The sequence below is a fragment of the Melanostigma gelatinosum genome (assembly GCF_949748355.1).
Source record: "Melanostigma gelatinosum genome assembly, chromosome: 5".
Classification (NCBI taxonomy): Eukaryota; Metazoa; Chordata; class Actinopteri; order Perciformes; family Zoarcidae; genus Melanostigma; species Melanostigma gelatinosum.
The window spans coordinates 5,099,306-5,122,692 of record NC_136638.1 but is presented as its reverse complement, the minus strand read 5'-3'; positions in this window follow the sequence as shown (position 1 = coordinate 5,122,692).

Genomic DNA, 23,387 nt, shown 5'->3' with positions numbered 1-23,387 from the left:
TGTATGCACACCATTAGCATTTGATGAATTGTCAATTCGATTGCAATGAGTGTTCTTGGTGCAAATCTTTGTCACATGGTGGCCTGAAGTTGGAGCTCACTGAGGAGTACTGAGAACCAATACAAAGACACAGCTTACACACTTGAAGATGTAGAGATCAGCAAAACAACCCCAACAAAAAGCACTTACTGAATTCAACAGTCAATGCTCAAGTTAGGGTAGTAAGAAGACTTAGAAATCATGTTCTTTAACTCGTAACAATCGATCTAGAAGGGCTTTCTTCATAAATTCTTTGAAAGGAAGGCTGGGATTGCAGAGGTCAGCAAAACTACCCCATCAAAAAGCACTTACTGCATTAACAAGTCAAGTCAGTGCTTGTGTTTGGGTAGCTTTGGTGCCTAATTTATGCATTTAGCTCGTCATTTTAAAATTATGGAAATCTACTGTCTGTGCATTTGTCCCCTGATATGTCTGTTGAAGAACACACAACCAAGACAACCCCAAAGAGAAGCACTTATGAACGAAAGAATCATCAGTGTCTCAGTTTGAGGTTATCTGAATGTGATTTCATTGACATCTTTCTTCAGTTGTAGTCTGTAGTATTTGTCATGTTCAACCACCTCAACAAGTAGCACTTACTGAATTAAAAACACAAGCCAATGCTCAAGTTGAGGAAATATAAATGACTTACAGAGAGCAGTCATGAGTTCCCCCGTAGTCCAAATGGTTCGCTCCTTGCATCATCTGTGTTGTGCCCAGGAAGCTGTGGAAGTGGTGCTTCCTGCTCAAATTTGACCATCTTAAATACTGAATACAGCCAAGTCACATGAACTCCGCCTACTTTTTGATGAGGTTTCAGTGGTCTAGACTATGTAAGAACACAAAGGCTCCATGAAGATACAACTATCAACTTAAATGTATGCACACCATTAGCATTTGATGAATGGTCAATTCGATTGCAATGAGTGTTCTTGGTGCAAATCTTTGTCACATGGTGCCCTGAAGTTGGAGCTCACTCAGGAGTACTGAGAACCAATACAAAGACACAGCTTACACACTTGAAGATGTAGAGATCAGCAAAACTACCCCAACAAAAAGCACTTACTGAATTCAACAGTCAATGCTCAAGTTAGGGTAGTAAGAAGACATAGAAATCATGTTCTTTAACTCGTAACAATCGATCTAGAAGGGCTTTCTTCATAAATTCTTTGAAAAGAAGGCTGGGATTGCAGAGGTCAGCAAAACTACCCCAACAAAAAGCACTTACTGCATTAACAAGTCAAGTCAGTGCTTGTGTTTGGGTAGCTTTGGTGCCTAATTTATGCATTTAGCTCGTCATTTTAAAATGATGGAAATCTACTGTCTGTGCATTTGTCCCCTGATATGTCTGTTGAAGAACACACAACCAAGACAACCCCAAAGAGAAGCACTTATGAACGAAAGAATCATCAGTGTCTCAGTTTGAGGTTATCTGAATGTGATTTCATTGACATCTATCTTCAGTTGTAGTCTGTAATGTTTGTTATGTCCCCTGATATGTCTGTTGAAGAACACATAACCAAGACAACCCCAAAGAGAAGCACTTATGAACGAAAGAATCATCAGTCTCTCAGTTTGAGGTTATCTGAATGTGATTTCATTGACATCTATCTTCAGTTGTAGTCTGTAATGTTTGTCATGTCCCCTGATATGTCTGTTGAAGAACACACAACCAAGACAACCCCAAAGAGAAGCACTTATGAACGAAAGAATCATCAGTGTCTCAGTTTGAGGTTATCTGAATGTGATTTCATTGACATCTTTCTTCAGTTGTAGTCTGTAGTATTTGTCAAGTTCAACCACCTCAACAAGTAGCACTTACTGAATTAAAAACACAAGCCAATGCTCAAGTTGAGGAAATATAAATGACTTACAGAGAGCAGTCATGAGTTCCCCCGTAGTCCAAATGGTTCGCTCCTTGCATCATCTGTGTTGTGCCCAGGAAGCTGTGGAAGTGGTGCTTCCTGCTCAAATTTGACCATCTTAAATACTGAATACAGCCAAGTCACATGAACTCCGCCTACTTTTTGATGAGGTTTCAGTGGTCTAGACTATGTAAGAACACAAAGGCTCCATGAAGATACAACTATCAACTTAAATGTATGCACACCCTTAGCATTTGATGAATTGTCAATTCGATTGCAATGAGTGTTCTTGGTGCAAATCTTTGTCACATGGTGGCCTGAAGTTGGAGCTCACTCAGGAGTACTGAGAACCAATACAAAGACACAGCTTACACACTTGAAGATGTAGAGATCAGCAAAACAACCCCAACAAAAAGCACTTACTGAATTCAACAGTCAATGCTCAAGTTAGGGTAGTAAGAAGACTTAGAAATCATGTTCTTTAACTCGTAACAATCGATCTAGAAGGGCTTTCTTCATAAATTCTTTGAAAGGAAGGCTGGGATTGCAGAGGTCAGCAAAACTACCCCATCAAAAAGCACTTACTGCATTAACAAGTCAAGTCAGTGCTTGTGTTTGGGTAGCTTTGGTGCCTAATTTATGCATTTAGCTCGTCATTTTAAAATGATGGAAATCTACTGTCTGTGCATTTGTCCCCTGATATGTCTGTTGAAGAACACACAACCAAGACAACCCCAAAGAGAAGCACTTATGAACGAAAGAATCATCAGTGTCTCAGTTTGAGGTTATCTGAATGTGATTTCATTGACATCTTTCTTCAGTTGTAGTCTGTAGTATTTGTCATGTTCAACCACCTCAACAAGTAGCACTTACTGAATTAAAAACACAAGCCAATGCTCAAGTTGAGGAAATATAAATGACTTACAGAGAGCAGTCATGAGTTCCCCCGTAGTCCAAATGGTTCGCTCCTTGCATCATCTGTGTTGTGCCCAGGAAGCTGTGGAAGTGGTGCTTCCTGCTCAAATTTGACCATCTTAAATACTGAATACAGCCAAGTCACATGAACTCCGCCTACTTTTTGATGAGGTTTCAGTGGTCTAGACTATGTAAGAACACAAAGGCTCCATGAAGATACAACTATCAACTTAAATGTATGCACACCATTAGCATTTGATGAATGGTCAATTCGATTGCAATGAGTGTTCTTGGTGCAAATCTTTGTCACATGGTGCCCTGAAGTTGGAGCTCACTCAGGAGTACTGAGAACCAATACAAAGACACAGCTTACACACTTGAAGATGTAGAGATCAGCAAAACTACCCCAACAAAAAGCACTTACTGAATTCAACAGTCAATGCTCAAGTTAGGGTAGTAAGAAGACATAGAAATCATGTTCTTTAACTCGTAACAATCGATCTAGAAGGGCTTTCTTCATAAATTCTTTGAAAAGAAGGCTGGGATTGCAGAGGTCATCAAACTACCCCAACAAAAAGCACTTACTGCATTAACAAGTCAAGTCAGTGCTTGTGTTTGGGTAGCTTTGGTGCCTAATTTATGCATTTAGCTCGTCATTTTAAAATGATGGAAATCTACTGTCTGTGCATTTGTCCCCTGATATGTCTGTTGAAGAACACACAACCAAGACAACCCCAAAGAGAAGCACTTATGAACGAAATAATCATCAGTGTCTCAGTTTGAGGTTATCTGAATGTGATTTCATTGACATCTATCTTCAGTTGTAGTCTGTAGTGTTTGTCATGTCCCCTGATATGTCTGTTGAAGAACACACAACCAAGACAACCCCAAAGAGAAGCACTTATTAACGAAAGAATCATCAGTGTCTCAGTTTGAGGTTATCTGAATGTGATTTCATTGACATCTTTCTTCAGTTGTAGTCTGTAGTATTTGTCATGTTCAACCACCTCAACAAGTAGCACTTACTGAATTAAAAACACAAGCCAATGCTCAAGTTGAGGAAATATAAATGACTTACAGAGAGCAGTCATGAGTTCCCCCGTAGTCCAAATGGTTCGCTCTTTGCATCATCTGTGCTGTGGCCAGGAAGCTGTGGAAGTGGTGCTTCCTGCTCAAATTTGACCATCTTAAATACTGAATGCAGCCAAGTCACATGAACTCCGCCTACTTTTTGATGAGGTTTCAGTGGTCTAGACTATGTAAGAACACAAAGGCTCCATGAAGATACTACTATCAACTTAAATGTATGCACACCATTAGCATTTGATGAATGGTGAATTCGAGTGCAATGAGTGTTCTTGGTGCAAATCTTTGCCACATGGTGGCCTGAAGTTGGAGCTCACTCAGGAGTACTGAGAACCAATACAAAGATACAGCTTACACACTTGAAGATGTAGAGATCAGCAAAACTACCCCAACAAAAAGCACTTACTGAATTCAACAGTCAATGCTCAAGTTAGGGTAGTAAGAAGACTTAGAAATCATGTTCTGTAACTCGTAACAATCGATCTAGAAGGGCTTTCTTCATAAATTCTTTGAAAGGAAGGCTGGGATTGCAGAGGTCAGCAAAACTACCCCAACAAAAAGCACTTACTGCATTAACAAGTCAAGTCAGTGCTTGTGTTTGGGTAGCTTTGGTGCCTAATTTATGCATTTAGCTCGTCATTTTAAAATGATGGAAATCTACTGTCTGTGCATTTGTCCCCTGATATGTCTGTTGAAGAACACACAACCAAGACAACCCCAAAGAGAAGCACTTATGAACGAAAGAATCATCAGTGTCTCAGTTTGAGGTTATCTGAATGTGATTTCATTGACATCTATCTTCAGTTGTAGTCTGTAATGTTTGTTATGTCCCCTGATATGTCTGTTGAAGAACACATAACCAAGACAACCCCAAAGAGAAGCACTTATGAACGAAAGAATCATCAGTCTCTCAGTTTGAGGTTATCTGAATGTGATTTCATTGACATCTATCTTCAGTTGTAGTCTGTAATGTTTGTCATGTCCCCTGATATGTCTGTTGAAGAACACACAACCAAGACAACCCCAAAGAGAAGCACTTATGAACGAAAGAATCATCAGTGTCTCAGTTTGAGGTTATCTGAATGTGATTTCATTGACATCTTTCTTCAGTTGTAGTCTGTAGTATTTGTCAAGTTCAACCACCTCAACAAGTAGCACTTACTGAATTAAAAACACAAGCCAATGCTCAAGTTGAGGAAATATAAATGACTTACAGAGAGCAGTCATGAGTTCCCCCGTAGTCCAAATGGTTCGCTCCTTGCATCATCTGTGTTGTGCCCAGGAAGCTGTGGAAGTGGTGCTTCCTGCTCAAATTTGACCATCTTAAATACTGAATACAGCCAAGTCACATGAACTCCGCCTACTTTTTGATGAGGTTTCAGTGGTCTAGACTATGTAAGAACACAAAGGCTCCATGAAGATACAACTATCAACTTAAATGTATGCACACCCTTAGCATTTGATGAATTGTCAATTCGATTGCAATGAGTGTTCTTGGTGCAAATCTTTGTCACATGGTGGCCTGAAGTTGGAGCTCACTCAGGAGTACTGAGAACCAATACAAAGACACAGCTTACACACTTGAAGATGTAGAGATCAGCAAAACAACCCCAACAAAAAGCACTTACTGAATTCAACAGTCAATGCTCAAGTTAGGGTAGTAAGAAGACTTAGAAATCATGTTCTTTAACTCGTAACAATCGATCTAGAAGGGCTTTCTTCATAAATTCTTTGAAAGGAAGGCTGGGATTGCAGAGGTCAGCAAAACTACCCCATCAAAAAGCACTTACTGCATTAACAAGTCAAGTCAGTGCTTGTGTTTGGGTAGCTTTGGTGCCTAATTTATGCATTTAGCTCGTCATTTTAAAATGATGGAAATCTACTGTCTGTGCATTTGTCCCCTGATATGTCTGTTGAAGAACACACAACCAAGACAACCCCAAAGAGAAGCACTTATGAACGAAAGAATCATCAGTGTCTCAGTTTGAGGTTATCTGAATGTGATTTCATTGACATCTATCTTCAGTTGTAGTCTGTAATGTTTGTTATGTCCCCTGATATGTCTGTTGAAGAACACACAACCAAGACAACCCCAAAGAGAAGCACTTATGAACGAAAGAATCATCAGTCTCTCAGTTTGAGGTTATCTGAATGTGATTTCATTGACATCATCTTCAGTTGTAGTCTGTAATGTTTGTCATGTCCCCTGATATGTCTGTTGAAGAACACACAACCAAGACAACCCCAAAGAGAAGCACTTATGAACGAAAGAATCATCAGTGTCTCAGTTTGAGGTTATCTGAATGTGATTTCATTGACATCTTTCTTCAGTTGTAGTCTGTAGTATTTGTCATGTTCAACCACCTCAACAAGTAGCACTTACTGAATTAAAAACACAAGCCAATGCTCAAGTTGAGGAAATATAAATGACTTACAGAGAGCAGTCATGAGTTCCCCCGTAGTCCAAATGGTTCGCTCCTTGCATCATCTGTGTTGTGCCCAGGAAGCTGTGGAAGTGGTGCTTCCTGCTCAAATTTGATCATCTTAAATATTGAATGCAGCCAAGTCACATGAACTCCGCCTACTTTTGATGAGGTTTCAGTGGTCTAGACTATGCAAGAACACAAAGGCTCCATGAAGATACAACTATCAACTTAAATGTATGCACACCATTAGCATTTGATGAATGGTCAATTCGAGTGCAATGAGTGTTCTCGGTGCAAATCCTTGTCACATGGTGGCCTGAAGTTGGAGCTCACTCAGGAGTACTGAGAACCAATACAAAGATACAGCTTACACACTTGAAGATGTAGAGATCAGCAAAACTACCCCAACAAAAAGCACTTACTGAATTCAACAGTCAATGCTCAAGTTAGGGTAGTAAGAAGACTTAGAAATCATGTTCTGTAACTCGTAACAATCGATCTAGAAGGGCTTTCTTCATAAATTCTTTGAAAGCAAGGCTGGGATTTCAGAAATCAGCAAAACTACCCCAACAAAAAGCACTTACTGCATTCACAAGTCAAGTCAGTGCTTGTGTTTGGGTAGCTTTGGTGCCTAATGGAACATACCAGGACATCTACTCCCCCTCACACCCCTTCCCTCATCCAGCACCAGTCACTTTTTATCAGCACCAGTCACTTTTTATCAGCACCAGTCACTTTTTATTCTCTGCTGCTACTTGTTTAATCCTTTATCTAGGCCCTTATGTTCTTAACTTTATTCTATTTTATTCTATTATATGTTATATGTTCATGTCTATATTACACTGTGGGACTGCGAGAAACGGCATTTCGAATTTTCTGTATGCATAACACATGTGGAAACTTTGACAATAAAGTGAACTTTGAACTTTGAACTTTAATTTATGCATTTAGCTTGTCATTTTAAAATGATGGAAATCTACTGTCTGTGCATTTGTCCCCTGATATGTCTGTTGAAGAACACACAACCAAGACAACCCCAAAGAGAAGCACTTATGAACGAAAGAATCATCAGTGTCTCAGTTTGAGGTTATCTGAATGTGATTTCATTGACATCTTTCTTCAGTTGTAGTCTGTAGTATTTGTCATGTTCAACCACCTCAACAAGTAGCACTTACTGAATTAAAAACACAAGCCAATGCTCAAGTTGAGGAAATATAAATGACTTACAGAGAGCAGTTATGAGTTCCCCCGTAGTCCAAATGGTTCGCTCCTTGCATCATCTGTGTTGTGCCCAGGAAGCTGTGGAAGTGGTGCTTCCTGCTCAAATTTGACCATCTTAAATACTGAATACAGCCAAGTCACATGAACTCCGCCTACTTTTTGATGAGGTTTCAGTGGTCTAGACTATGTAAGAACACAAAGGCTCCATGAAGATACAACTATCAACTTAAATGTATGCACACCCTTAGCATTTGATGAATTGTCAATTCGATTGCAATGAGTGTTCTTGGTGCAAATCTTTGTCACATGGTGGCCTGAAGTTGGAGCTCACTCAGGAGTACTGAGAACCAATACAAAGACACAGCTTACACACTTGAAGATGTAGAGATCAGCAAAACAACCCCAACAAAAAGCACTTACTGAATTCAACAGTCAATGCTCAAGTTAGGGTAGTAAGAAGACTTAGAAATCATGTTCTTTAACTCGTAACAATCGATCTAGAAGGGCTTTCTTCATAAATTCTTTGAAAGGAAGGCTGGGATTGCAGAGGTCAGCAAAACTACCCCATCAAAAAGCACTTACTGCATTAACAAGTCAAGTCAGTGCTTGTGTTTGGGTAGCTTTGGTGCCTAATTTATGCATTTAGCTCGTCATTTTAAAATTATGGAAATCTACTGTCTGTGCATTTGTCCCCTGATATGTCTGTTGAAGAACACACAACCAAGACAACCCCAAAGAGAAGCACTTATGAACGAAAGAATCATCAGTGTCTCAGTTTGAGGTTATCTGAATGTGATTTCATTGACATCTTTCTTCAGTTGTAGTCTGTAGTATTTGTCATGTTCAACCACCTCAACAAGTAGCACTTACTGAATTAAAAACACAAGCCAATGCTCAAGTTGAGGAAATATAAATGACTTACAGAGAGCAGTCATGAGTTCCCCCGTAGTCCAAATGGTTCGCTCCTTGCATCATCTGTGTTGTGCCCAGGAAGCTGTGGAAGTGGTGCTTCCTGCTCAAATTTGACCATCTTAAATACTGAATACAGCCAAGTCACATGAACTCCGCCTACTTTTTGATGAGGTTTCAGTGGTCTAGACTATGTAAGAACACAAAGGCTCCATGAAGATACAACTATCAACTTAAATGTATGCACACCATTAGCATTTGATGAATGGTCAATTCGATTGCAATGAGTGTTCTTGGTGCAAATCTTTGTCACATGGTGCCCTGAAGTTGGAGTTCACTCAGGAGTACTGAGAACCAATACAAAGACACAGCTTACACACTTGAAGATGTAGAGATCAGCAAAACTACCCCAACAAAAAGCACTTACTGAATTCAACAGTCAATGCTCAAGTTAGGGTAGTAAGAAGACATAGAAATCATGTTCTTTAACTCGTAACAATCGATCTAGAAGGGCTTTCTTCATAAATTCTTTGAAAAGAAGGCTGGGATTGCAGAGGTCATCAAACTACCCCAACAAAAAGCACTTACTGCATTAACAAGTCAAGTCAGTGCTTGTGTTTGGGTAGCTGGGTAGCTTAAATACTGAATGCAGCCAAGTCACATGAACTCCGCCTACTTTTTGATGAGGTTTCAGTGGTCTAGACCAGTGGTCCCCAACCCCCGGGCCGCGGACCGGTACCGGGCCGCGGGTCATTTGGTACCGGGCCGCACAGAAAGAATAAATAACTTTTTTTCATTTCATTGATTATCAGAGTCGGAAAGATATTTTATTTTGAAAAATGACCGGATTCTCTCCCAATTACATGCGCCTGTCTCTCTTGACACATGTCAACACGCTTGTCACGAGCGTTACTTCCCAACCACAAAAGACCCACGAACTGCGAAGGAATGGATCCGCGACCCATTTGTGAACAAACCAGGTGAATCGAGCTTATCCGTCCCAGAGGGAGATCAGCTGCTGGAGCTTGAAAATGACGGCGGCCTTAAAAGTATGTTTGGGACAACAACTCTGCCGGTGTTAAATGTTAAATTACGAAGTACAAGTGGGAGTTTTGCTGGACAGAGTTCGAATCCAGGTTGTTGCGATCTTTCCATAAATGTATTTTCTTCCATGTATTTCTTCATACGTGGCTGTGATGCAGTGCTCACTTATACAATCATAATCCCTGCAATTGATATGAGATGTGTCTTTTAGATCTCCAGCAATATGTTTGTGAAAGTGTGACGAAACAGGCGACAGAGGCAGAAAACCGCTGCAGCTGTTAAGCGAACACAACACGCGCACAGAAGGAAAACCAGTAGGTCCAGAAACCAGTAGGGACGTAACACCAGTCCGTGGAAATATTTTATAACATGAAACCGGTCCGTGACGCAAAAAAGGTTGGGGACCCCTGGTCTAGACTATGTAAGAACACAAAGGCTCCATGAAGATACTACTATCAACTTAAATGTATGCACACCATTAGTATTTGATGAATGGTGAATTCGAGTGCAATGAGTGTTCTTGGTGCAAATCTTTGCCACATGGTGGCCTGAAGTTGGAGCTCACTCAGGAGTACTGAGAACCAATACAAAGATACAGCTTACACACTTGAAGATGTAGAGATCAGCAAAACTACCCCAACAAAAAGCACTTACTGAATTCAACAGTCAATGCTCAAGTTAGGGTAGTAAGAAGACTTAGAAATCATGTTCTGTAACTCGTAACAATCGATCTAGAAGGGCTTTCTTCATAAATTCTTTGAAAGGAAGGCTGGGATTGCAGAGGTCAGCAAAACTACCCCAACAAAAAGCACTTACTGCATTAACAAGTCAAGTCAGTGCTTGTGTTTGGGTAGCTTTGGTGCCTAATTTATGCATTTAGCTCGTCATTTTAAAATGATGGAAATCTACTGTCTGTGCATTTGTCCCCTGATATGTCTGTTGAAGAACACACAACCAAGACAACCCCAAAGAGAAGCACTTATGAACGAAAGAATCATCAGTGTCTCAGTTTGAGGTTATCTGAATGTGATTTCATTGACATCTATCTTCAGTTGTAGTCTGTAATGTTTGTTATGTCCCCTGATATGTCTGTTGAAGAACACATAACCAAGACAACCCCAAAGAGAAGCACTTATGAACGAAAGAATCATCAGTCTCTCAGTTTGAGGTTATCTGAATGTGATTTCATTGACATCTATCTTCAGTTGTAGTCTGTAATGTTTGTCATGTCCCCTGATATGTCTGTTGAAGAACACACAACCAAGACAACCCCAAAGAGAAGCACTTATGAACGAAAGAATCATCAGTGTCTCAGTTTGAGGTTATCTGAATGTGATTTCATTGACATCTTTCTTCAGTTGTAGTCTGTAGTATTTGTCATGTTCAACCACCTCAACAAGTAGCACTTACTGAATTAAAAACACAAGCCAATGCTCAAGTTGAGGAAATATAAATGACTTACAGAGAGCAGTCATGAGTTCCCCCGTAGTCCAAATGGTTCGCTCCTTGCATCATCTGTGTTGTGCCCAGGAAGCTGTGGAAGTGGTGCTTCCTGCTCAAATTTGATCATCTTAAATATTGAATGCAGCCAAGTCACATGAACTCCGCCTACTTTTGATGAGGTTTCAGTGGTCTAGACTATGCAAGAACACAAAGGCTCCATGAAGATACAACTATCAACTTAAATGTATGCACACCATTAGCATTTGATGAATGGTCAATTCGAGTGCAATGAGTGTTCTCGGTGCAAATCCTTGTCACATGGTGGCCTGAAGTTGGAGCTCACTCAGGAGTACTGAGAACCAATACAAAGATACAGCTTACACACTTGAAGATGTAGAGATCAGCAAAACTACCCCAACAAAAAGCACTTACTGAATTCAACAGTCAATGCTCAAGTTAGGGTAGTAAGAAGACTTAGAAATCATGTTCTGTAACTCGTAACAATCGATCTAGAAGGGCTTTCTTCATAAATTCTTTGAAAGCAAGGCTGGGATTTCAGAAATCAGCAAAACTACCCCAACAAAAAGCACTTACTGCATTCACAAGTCAAGTCAGTGCTTGTGTTTGGGTAGCTTTGGTGCCTAATTTATGCATTTAGCTTGTCATTTTAAAATGATGGAAATCTACTGTCTGTGCATTTGTCCCCTGATATGTCTGTTGAAGAACACACAACCAAGACAACCCCAAAGAGAAGCACTTATGAACGAAAGAATCATCAGTGTCTCAGTTTGAGGTTATCTGAATGTGATTTCATTGACATCTTTCTTCAGTTGTAGTCTGTAGTATTTGTCATGTTCAACCACCTCAACAAGTAGCACTTACTGAATTAAAAACACAAGCCAATGCTCAAGTTGAGGAAATATAAATGACTTACAGAGAGCAGTCATGAGTTCCCCCGTAGTCCAAATGGTTCGCTCCTTGCATCATCTGTGTTGTGCCCAGGAAGCTGTGGAAGTGGTGCTTCCTGCTCAAATTTGACCATCTTAAATACTGAATACAGCCAAGTCACATGAACTCCGCCTACTTTTTGATGAGGTTTCAGTGGTCTAGACTATGTAAGAACACAAAGGCTCCATGAAGATACAACTATCAACTTAAATGTATGCACACCCTTAGCATTTGATGAATTGTCAATTCGATTGCAATGAGTGTTCTTGGTGCAAATCTTTGTCACATGGTGGCCTGAAGTTGGAGCTCACTCAGGAGTACTGAGAACCAATACAAAGACACAGCTTACACACTTGAAGATGTAGAGATCAGCAAAACAACCCCAACAAAAAGCACTTACTGAATTCAACAGTCAATGCTCAAGTTAGGGTAGTAAGAAGACTTAGAAATCATGTTCTTTAACTCGTAACAATCGATCTAGAAGGGCTTTCTTCATAAATTCTTTGAAAGGAAGGCTGGGATTGCAGAGGTCAGCAAAACTACCCCATCAAAAAGCACTTACTGCATTAACAAGTCAAGTCAGTGCTTGTGTTTGGGTAGCTTTGGTGCCTAATTTATGCATTTAGCTCGTCATTTTAAAATTATGGAAATCTACTGTCTGTGCATTTGTCCCCTGATATGTCTGTTGAAGAACACACAACCAAGACAACCCCAAAGAGAAGCACTTATGAACGAAAGAATCATCAGTGTCTCAGTTTGAGGTTATCTGAATGTGATTTCATTGACATCTTTCTTCAGTTGTAGTCTGTAGTATTTGTCATGTTCAACCACCTCAACAAGTAGCACTTACTGAATTAAAAACACAAGCCAATGCTCAAGTTGAGGAAATATAAATGACTTACAGAGAGCAGTCATGAGTTCCCCCGTAGTCCAAATGGTTCGCTCCTTGCATCATCTGTGTTGTGCCCAGGAAGCTGTGGAAGTGGTGCTTCCTGCTCAAATTTGATCATCTTAAATATTGAATGCAGCCAAGTCACATGAACTCCGCCTACTTTTGATGAGGTTTCAGTGGTCTAGACTATGCAAGAACACAAAGGCTCCATGAAGATACAACTATCAACTTAAATGTATGCACACCATTAGCATTTGATGAATGGTCAATTCGAGTGCAATGAGTGTTCTCGGTGCAAATCCTTGTCACATGGTGGCCTGAAGTTGGAGCTCACTCAGGAGTACTGAGAACCAATACAAAGATACAGCTTACACACTTGAAGATGTAGAGATCAGCAAAACTACCCCAACAAAAAGCACTTACTGAATTCAACAGTCAATGCTCAAGTTAGGGTAGTAAGAAGACTTAGAAATCATGTTCTGTAACTCGTAACAATCGATCTAGAAGGGCTTTCTTCATAAATTCTTTGAAAGCAAGGCTGGGATTTCAGAAATCAGCAAAACTACCCCAACAAAAAGCACTTACTGCATTCACAAGTCAAGTCAGTGCTTGTGTTTGGGTAGCTTTGGTGCCTAATTTATGCATTTAGCTTGTCATTTTAAAATGATGGAAATCTACTGTCTGTGCATTTGTCCCCTGATATGTCTGTTGAAGAACACACAACCAAGACAACCCCAAAGAGAAGCACTTATGAACGAAAGAATCATCAGTGTCTCAGTTTGAGGTTATCTGAATGTGATTTCATTGACATCTTTCTTCAGTTGTAGTCTGTAGTATTTGTCATGTTCAACCACCTCAACAAGTAGCACTTACTGAATTAAAAACACAAGCCAATGCTCAAGTTGAGGAAATATAAATGACTTACAGAGAGCAGTCATGAGTTCCCCCGTAGTCCAAATGGTTCGCTCCTTGCATCATCTGTGTTGTGCCCAGGAAGCTGTGGAAGTGGTGCTTCCTGCTCAAATTTGACCATCTTAAATACTGAATACAGCCAAGTCACATGAACTCCGCCTACTTTTTGATGAGGTTTCAGTGGTCTAGACTATGTAAGAACACAAAGGCTCCATGAAGATACAACTATCAACTTAAATGTATGCACACCCTTAGCATTTGATGAATTGTCAATTCGATTGCAATGAGTGTTCTTGGTGCAAATCTTTGTCACATGGTGGCCTGAAGTTGGAGCTCACTCAGGAGTACTGAGAACCAATACAAAGACACAGCTTACACACTTGAAGATGTAGAGATCAGCAAAACAACCCCAACAAAAAGCACTTACTGAATTCAACAGTCAATGCTCAAGTTAGGGTAGTAAGAAGACTTAGAAATCATGTTCTTTAACTCGTAACAATCGATCTAGAAGGGCTTTCTTCATAAATTCTTTGAAAGGAAGGCTGGGATTGCAGAGGTCAGCAAAACTACCCCATCAAAAAGCACTTACTGCATTAACAAGTCAAGTCAGTGCTTGTGTTTGGGTAGCTTTGGTGCCTAATTTATGCATTTAGCTCGTCATTTTAAAATTATGGAAATCTACTGTCTGTGCATTTGTCCCCTGATATGTCTGTTGAAGAACACACAACCAAGACAACCCCAAAGAGAAGCACTTATGAACGAAAGAATCATCAGTGTCTCAGTTTGAGGTTATCTGAATGTGATTTCATTGACATCTTTCTTCAGTTGTAGTCTGTAGTATTGTCATGTTCAACCACCTCAACAAGTAGCACTTACTGAATTAAAAACACAAGCCAATGCTCAAGTTGAGGAAATATAAATGACTTACAGAGAGCAGTCATGAGTTCCCCCGTAGTCCAAATGGTTCGCTCCTTGCATCATCTGTGTTGTGCCCAGGAAGCTGTGGAAGTGGTGCTTCCTGCTCAAATTTGACCATCTTAAATACTGAATACAGCCAAGTCACATGAACTCCGCCTACTTTTTGATGAGGTTTCAGTGGTCTAGACTATGTAAGAACACAAAGGCTCCATGAAGATACAACTATCAACTTAAATGTATGCACACCATTAGCATTTGATGAATGGTCAATTCGATTGCAATGAGTGTTCTTGGTGCAAATCTTTGTCACATGGTGCCCTGAAGTTGGAGTTCACTCAGGAGTACTGAGAACCAATACAAAGACACAGCTTACACACTTGAAGATGTAGAGATCAGCAAAACTACCCCAACAAAAAGCACTTACTGAATTCAACAGTCAATGCTCAAGTTAGGGTAGTAAGAAGACATAGAAATCATGTTCTTTAACTCGTAACAATCGATCTAGAAGGGCTTTCTTCATAAATTCTTTGAAAAGAAGGCTGGGATTGCAGAGGTCATCAAACTACCCCAACAAAAAGCACTTACTGCATTAACAAGTCAAGTCAGTGCTTGTGTTTGGGTAGCTGGGTAGCTTAAATACTGAATGCAGCCAAGTCACATGAACTCCGCCTACTTTTTGATGAGGTTTCAGTGGTCTAGACCAGTGGTCCCCAACCCCCGGGCCGCGGACCGGTACCGGGCCGCGGGTCATTTGGTACCGGGCCGCACAGAAAGAATAAATAACTTTTTTTCATTTCATTGATTATCAGAGTCGGAAAGATATTTTATTTTGAAAAATGACCGGATTCTCTCCCAATTACATGCGCCTGTCTCTCTTGACACATGTCAACACGCTTGTCACGAGCGTTACTTCCCAACCACAAAAGACCCACGAACTGCGAAGGAATGGATCCGCGACCCATTTGTGAACAAACCAGGTGAATCGAGCTTATCCGTGCCAGAGGGAGATCAGCTGCTGGAGCTTGAAAATGACGGCGGCCTTAAAAGTATGTTTGGGACAACAACTCTGCCGGTGTTAAATGTTAAATTACGAAGTACAAGTGGGAGTTTTGCTGGACAGAGTTCGAATCCAGGTTGTTGCGATCTTTCCATAAATGTATTTTCTTCCATGTATTTCTTCATACGTGGCTGTGATGCAGTGCTCACTTATACAATCATAATCCCTGCAATTGATATGAGATGTGTCTTTTAGATCTCCAGCAATATGTTTGTGAAAGTGTGACGAAACAGGCGACAGAGGCAGAAAACCGCTGCAGCTGTTAAGCGAACACAACACGCGCACAGAAGGAAAACCAGTAGGTCCAGAAACCAGTAGGGACGTAACACCGGTCCGTGGAAATATTTTATAACATGAAACCGGTCCGTGACGCAAAAAAGGTTGGGGACCCCTGGTCTAGACTATGTAAGAACACAAAGGCTCCATGAAGATACTACTATCAACTTAAATGTATGCACACCATTAGTATTTGATGAATGGTGAATTCGAGTGCAATGAGTGTTCTTGGTGCAAATCTTTGCCACATGGTGGCCTGAAGTTGGAGCTCACTCAGGAGTACTGAGAACCAATACAAAGATACAGCTTACACACTTGAAGATGTAGAGATCAGCAAAACTACCCCAACAAAAAGCACTTACTGAATTCAACAGTCAATGCTCAAGTTAGGGTAGTAAGAAGACTTAGAAATCATGTTCTGTAACTCGTAACAATCGATCTAGAAGGGCTGTCTTCATAAATTCTTTGAAAGGAAGGCTGGGATTGCAGAGGTCAGCAAAACTACCCCAACAAAAAGCACTTACTGCATTAACAAGTCAAGTCAGTGCTTGTGTTTGGGTAGCTTTGGTGCCTAATTTATGCATTTAGCTCGTCATTTTAAAATGATGGAAATCTACTGTCTGTGCATTTGTCCCCTGATATGTCTGTTGAAGAACACACAACCAAGACAACCCCAAAGAGAAGCACTTATGAACGAAAGAATCATCAGTGTCTCAGTTTGAGGTTATCTGAATGTGATTTCATTGACATCTATCTTCAGTTGTAGTCTGTAATGTTTGTTATGTCCCCTGATATGTCTGTTGAAGAACACATAACCAAGACAACCCCAAAGAGAAGCACTTATGAACGAAAGAATCATCAGTCTCTCAGTTTGAGGTTATCTGAATGTGATTTCATTGACATCTATCTTCAGTTGTAGTCTGTAATGTTTGTCATGTCCCCTGATATGTCTGTTGAAGAACACACAACCAAGACAACCCCAAAGAGAAGCACTTATGAACGAAAGAATCATCAGTGTCTCAGTTTGAGGTTATCTGAATGTGATTTCATTGACATCTTTCTTCAGTTGTAGTCTGTAGTATTTGTCATGTTCAACCACCTCAACAAGTAGCACTTACTGAATTAAAAACACAAGCCAATGCTCAAGTTGAGGAAATATAAATGACTTACAGAGAGCAGTCATGAGTTCCCCCGTAGTCCAAATGGTTCGCTCCTTGCATCATCTGTGTTGTGCCCAGGAAGCTGTGGAAGTGGTGCTTCCTGCTCAAATTTGATCATCTTAAATATTGAATGCAGCCAAGTCACATGAACTCCGCCTACTTTTGATGAGGTTTCAGTGGTCTAGACTATGCAAGAACACAAAGGCTCCATGAAGATACAACTATCAACTTAAATGTATGCACACCATTAGCATTTGATGAATTGTCAATTCGATTGCAATGAGTGTTCTTGGTGCAAATCTTTGTCACATGGTGGCCTGAAGTTGGAGCTCACTCAGGAGTACTGAGAACCAATACAAAGACACAGCTTACACACTTGAAGATGTAGAGATCAGCAAAACAACCCCAACAAAAAGCACTTACTGAATTCAACAGTCAATGCTCAAGTTAGGGTAGTAAGAAGACTTAGAAATCATGTTCTTTAACTCGTAACAATCGATCTAGAAGGGCTTTCTTCATAAATTCTTTGAAAGGAAGGCTGGGATTGCAGAGGTCAGCAAAACTACCCCATCAAAAAGCACTTACTGCATTAACAAGTCAAGTCAGTGCTTGTGTTTGGGTAGCTTTGGTGCCTAATTTATGCATTTAGCTCGTCATTTTAAAATTATGGAAATCTACTGTCTGTGCATTTGTCCCCTGATATGTCTGTTGAAGAACACACAACCAAGACAACCCCAAAGAGAAGCACTTATGAACGAAAGAATCATCAGTGTCTCAGTTTGAGGTTATCTGAATGTGATTTCATTGACATCTTTCTTCAGTTGTAGTCTGTAGTATTTCTCATGTTCAACCGCCTCAACAAGTAGCACTTACTGAATTAAAAACACAAGCCAATGCTCACTTACTGAATTAAAAACACAAGCCAATGCTCAAGTTGAGGAAATATAAATGACTTACAGAGAGCAGTCATGAGTTCCCCCGTAGTCCAAATGGTTCGCTCCTTGCATCATCTGTGTTGTGCCCAGGAAGCTGTGGAAGTGGTGCTTCCTGCTCAAATTTGATCATCTTAAATATTGAATGCAGCCAAGTCACATGAACTCCGCCTACTTTTGATGAGGTTTCAGTGGTCTAGACTATGCAAGAACACAAAGGCTCCATGAAGATACAACTATCAACTTAAATGTATGCACACCATTAGCATTTGATGAATTGTCAATTCGATTGCAATGAGTGTTCTTGGTGCAAATCTTTGTCACATGGTGGCCTGAAGTTGGAGCTCACTCAGGAGTACTGAGAACCAATACAAAGACACAGCTTACACACTTGAAGATGTAGAGATCAGCAAAACAACCCCAACAAAAAGCACTTACTGAATTCAACAGTCAATGCTCAAGTTAGGGTAGTAAGAAGACTTAGAAATCATGTTCTTTAACTCGTAACAATCGATCTAGAAGGGCTTTCTTCATAAATTCTTTGAAAGGAAGGCTGGGATTGCAGAGGTCAGCAAAACTACCCCATCAAAAAGCACTTACTGCATTAACAAGTCAAGTCAGTGCTTGTGTTTGGGTAGCTTTGGTGCCTAATTTATGCATTTAGCTCGTCATTTTAAAATTATGGAAATCTACTGTCTGTGCATTTGTCCCCTGATATGTCTGTTGAAGAACACACAACCAAGACAACCCCAAAGAGAAGCACTTATGAACGAAAGAATCATCAGTGTCTCAGTTTGAGGTTATCTGAATGTGATTTCATTGACATCTTTCTTCAGTTGTAGTCTGTAGTATTTGTCATGTTCAACCACCTCAACAAGTAGCACTTACTGAATTAAAAACACAAGCCAATGCTCAAGTTGAGGAAATATAAATGACTTACAGAGAGCAGTCATGAGTTCCCCCGTAGTCCAAATGGTTCGCTCCTTGCATCATCTGTGTTGTGCCCAGGAAGCTGTGGAAGTGGTGCTTCCTGCTCAAATTTGACCATCTTAAATACTGAATACAGCCAAGTCACATGAACTCCGCCTACTTTTTGATGAGGTTTCAGTGGTCTAGACTATGTAAGAACACAAAGGCTCCATGAAGATACAACTATCAACTTAAATGTATGCACACCATTAGCATTTGATGAATGGTCAATTCGATTGCAATGAGTGTTCTTGGTGCAAATCTTTGTCACATGGTGCCCTGAAGTTGGAGCTCACTCAGGAGTACTGAGAACCAATACAAAGACACAGCTTACACACTTGAAGATGTAGAGATCAGCAAAACTACCCCAACAAAAAGCACTTACTGAATTCAACAGTCAATGCTCAAGTTAGGGTAGTAAGAAGACATAGAAATCATGTTCTTTAACTCGTAACAATCGATCTAGAAGGGCTTTCTTCATAAATTCTTTGAAAAGAAGGCTGGGATTGCAGAGGTCATCAAACTACCCCAACAAAAAGCACTTACTGCATTAACAAGTCAAGTCAGTGCTTGTGTTTGGGTAGCTTTGGTGCCTAATTTATGCATTTAGCTCGTCATTTTAAAATGATGGAAATCTACTGTCTGTGCATTTGTCCCCTGATATGTCTGTTGAAGAACACACAACCAAGACAACCCCAAAGAGAAGCACTTATGAACGAAATAATCATCAGTGTCTCAGTTTGAGGTTATCTGAATGTGATTTCATTGACATCTATCTTCAGTTGTAGTCTGTAGTGTTTGTCATGTCCCCTGATATGTCTGTTGAAGAACACACAACCAAGACAACCCCAAAGAGAAGCACTTATTAACGAAAGAATCATCAGTGTCTCAGTTTGAGGTTATCTGAATGTGATTTCATTGACATCTTTCTTCAGTTGTAGTCTGTAGTATTTGTCATGTTCAACCACCTCAACAAGTAGCACTTACTGAATTAAAAACACAAGCCAATGCTCAAGTTGAGGAAATATAAATGACTTACAGAGAGCAGTCATGAGTTCCCCCGTAGTCCAAATGGTTCGCTCTTTGCATCATCTGTGCTGTGCCCAGGAAGCTGTGGAAGTGGTGCTTCCTGCTCAAATTTGACCATCTTAAATACTGAATGCAGCCAAGTCACATGAACTCCGCCTACTTTTGATGAGGTTTCAGTGGTCTAGACTATGCAAGAACACAAAGGCTCCATGAAGATACAACTATCAACTTAAATGTATGCACACCATTAGCATTTGATGAATTGTCAATTCGATTGCAATGAGTGTTCTTGGTGCAAATCTTTGTCACATGGTGGCCTGAAGTTGGAGCTCACTCAGGAGTACTGAGAACCAATACAAAGACACAGCTTACACACTTGAAGATGTAGAGATCAGCAAAACAACCCCAACAAAAAGCACTTACTGAATTCAACAGTCAATGCTCAAGTTAGGGTAGTAAGAAGACTTAGAAATCATGTTCTTTAACTCGTAACAATCGATCTAGAAGGGCTTTCTTCATAAATTCTTTGAAAGGAAGGCTGGGATTGCAGAGGTCAGCAAAACTACCCCATCAAAAAGCACTTACTGCATTAACAAGTCAAGTCAGTGCTTGTGTTTGGGTAGCTTTGGTGCCTAATTTATGCATTTAGCTCGTCATTTTAAAATTATGGAAATCTACTGTCTGTGCATTTGTCCCCTGATATGTCTGTTGAAGAACACACAACCAAGACAACCCCAAAGAGAAGCACTTATGAACGAAAGAATCATCAGTGTCTCAGTTTGAGGTTATCTGAATGTGATTTCATTGACATCTTTCTTCAGTTGTAGTCTGTAGTATTTCTCATGTTCAACCGCCTCAACAAGTAGCACTTACTGAATTAAAAACACAAGCCAATGCTCACTTACTGAATTAAAAACACAAGCCAATGCTCAAGTTGAGGAAATATAAATGACTTACAGAGAGCAGTCATGAGTTCCCCCGTAGTCCAAATGGTTCGCTCCTTGCATCATCTGTGTTGTGCCCAGGAAGCTGTGGAAGTGGTGCTTCCTGCTCAAATTTGATCATCTTAAATATTGAATGCAGCCAAGTCACATGAACTCCGCCTACTTTTGATGAGGTTTCAGTGGTCTAGACTATGCAAGAACACAAAGGCTCCATGAAGATACAACTATCAACTTAAATGTATGCACACCATTAGCATTTGATGAATGGTCAATTCGATTGCAATGAGTGTTCTTGGTGCAAATCTTTGTCACATGGTGCCCTGATGTTGGAGCTCACTCAGGAGTACTGAGAACCAATACAAAGACACAGCTTACACACTTGAAGATGTAGAGATCAGCAAAACTACCCCAACAAAAAGCACTTACTGAATTCAACAGTCAATGCTCAAGTTAGGGTAGTAAGAAGACATAGAAATCATGTTCTTTAACTCGTAACAATCGATCTAGAAGGGCTTTCTTCATAAATTCTTTGAAAAGAAGGCTGGGATTGCAGAGGTCATCAAACTACCCCAACAAAAAGCACTTACTGCATTAACAAGTCAAGTCAGTGCTTGTGTTTGGGTAGCTTTGGTGCCTAATTTATGCATTTAGCTCGTCATTTTAAAATGATGGAAATCTACTGTCTGTGCATTTGTCCCCTGATATGTCTGTTGAAGAACACACAACCAAGACAACCCCAAAGAGAAGCACTTATGAACGAAATAATCATCAGTGTCTCAGTTTGAGGTTATCTGAATGTGATTTCATTGACATCTATCTTCAGTTGTAGTCTGTAGTGTTTGTCATGTCCCCTGATATGTCTGTTGAAGAACACACAACCAAGACAACCCCAAAGAGAAGCACTTATTAATGAAAGAATCATCAGTGTCTCAGTTTGAGGTTATCTGAATGTGATTTCATTGACATCTTTCTTCAGTTGTAGTCTGTAGTATTTGTCATGTTCAACCACCTCAACAAGTAGCACTTACTGAATTAAAAACACAAGCCAATGCTCAAGTTGAGGAAATATAAATGACTTACAGAGAGCAGTCATGAGTTCCCCCGTAGTCCAAATGGTTCGCTCTTTGCATCATCTGTGCTGTGCCCAGGAAGCTGTGGAAGTGGTGCTTCCTGCTCAAATTTGACCATCTTAAATACTGAATGCAGCCAAGTCACATGAACTCCGCCTACTTTTTGATGAGGTTTCAGTGGTCTAGACTATGTAAGAACACAAAGGCTCCATGAAGATACTACTATCAACTTAAATGTATGCACACCATTAGCATTTGATGAATGGTGAATTCGAGTGCAATGAGTGTTCTTGGTGCAAATCTTTGCCACATGGTGGCCTGAAGTTGGAGCTCACTCAGGAGTACTGAGAACCAATACAAAGATACAGCTTACACACTTGAAGATGTAGAGATCAGCAAAACTACCCCAACAAAAAGCACTTACTGAATTCAACAGTCAATGCTCAAGTTAGGGTAGTAAGAAGACTTAGAAATCATGTTCTGTAACTCGTAACAATCGATCTAGAAGGGCTTTCTTCATAAATTCTTTGAAAGGAAGGCTGGGATTGCAGAGGTCAGCAAAACTACCCCAACAAAAAGCACTTACTGCATTAACAAGTCAAGTCAGTGCTTGTGTTTGGGTAGCTTTGGTGCCTAATTTATGCATTTAGCTCGTCATTTTAAAATGATGGAAATCTACTGTCTGTGCATTTGTCCCCTGATATGTCTGTTGAAGAACACACAACCAAGACAACCCCAAAGAGAAGCACTTATGAACGAAAGAATCATCAGTGTCTCAGTTTGAGGTTATCTGAATGTGATTTCATTGACATCTTTCTTCAGTTGTAGTCTGTAGTATTTGTCATGTTCAACCACCTCAACAAGTAGCACTTACTGAATTAAAAACACAAGCCAATGCTCAAGTTGAGGAAATATAAATGACTTACAGAGAGCAGTCATGAGTTCCCCCGTAGTCCAAATGGTTCGCTCCTTGCATCATCTGTGTTGTGCCCAGGAAGCTGTGGAAGTGGTGCTTCCTGCTCAAATTTGATCATCTTAAATATTGAATGCAGCCAAGTCACATGAACTCCGCCTACTTTTGATGAGGTTTCAGTGGTCTAGACTATGCAAGAACACAAAGGCTCCATGAAGATACAACTATCAACTTAAATGTATGCACACCATTAGCATTTGATGAATGGTCAATTCGATTGCAATGAGTGTTCTTGGTGCAAATCTTTGTCACATGGTGCCCTGAAGTTGGAGCTCACTCAGGAGTACTGAGAACCAATACAAAGACACAGCTTACACACTTGAAGATGTAGAGATCAGCAAAACTACCCCAACAAAAAG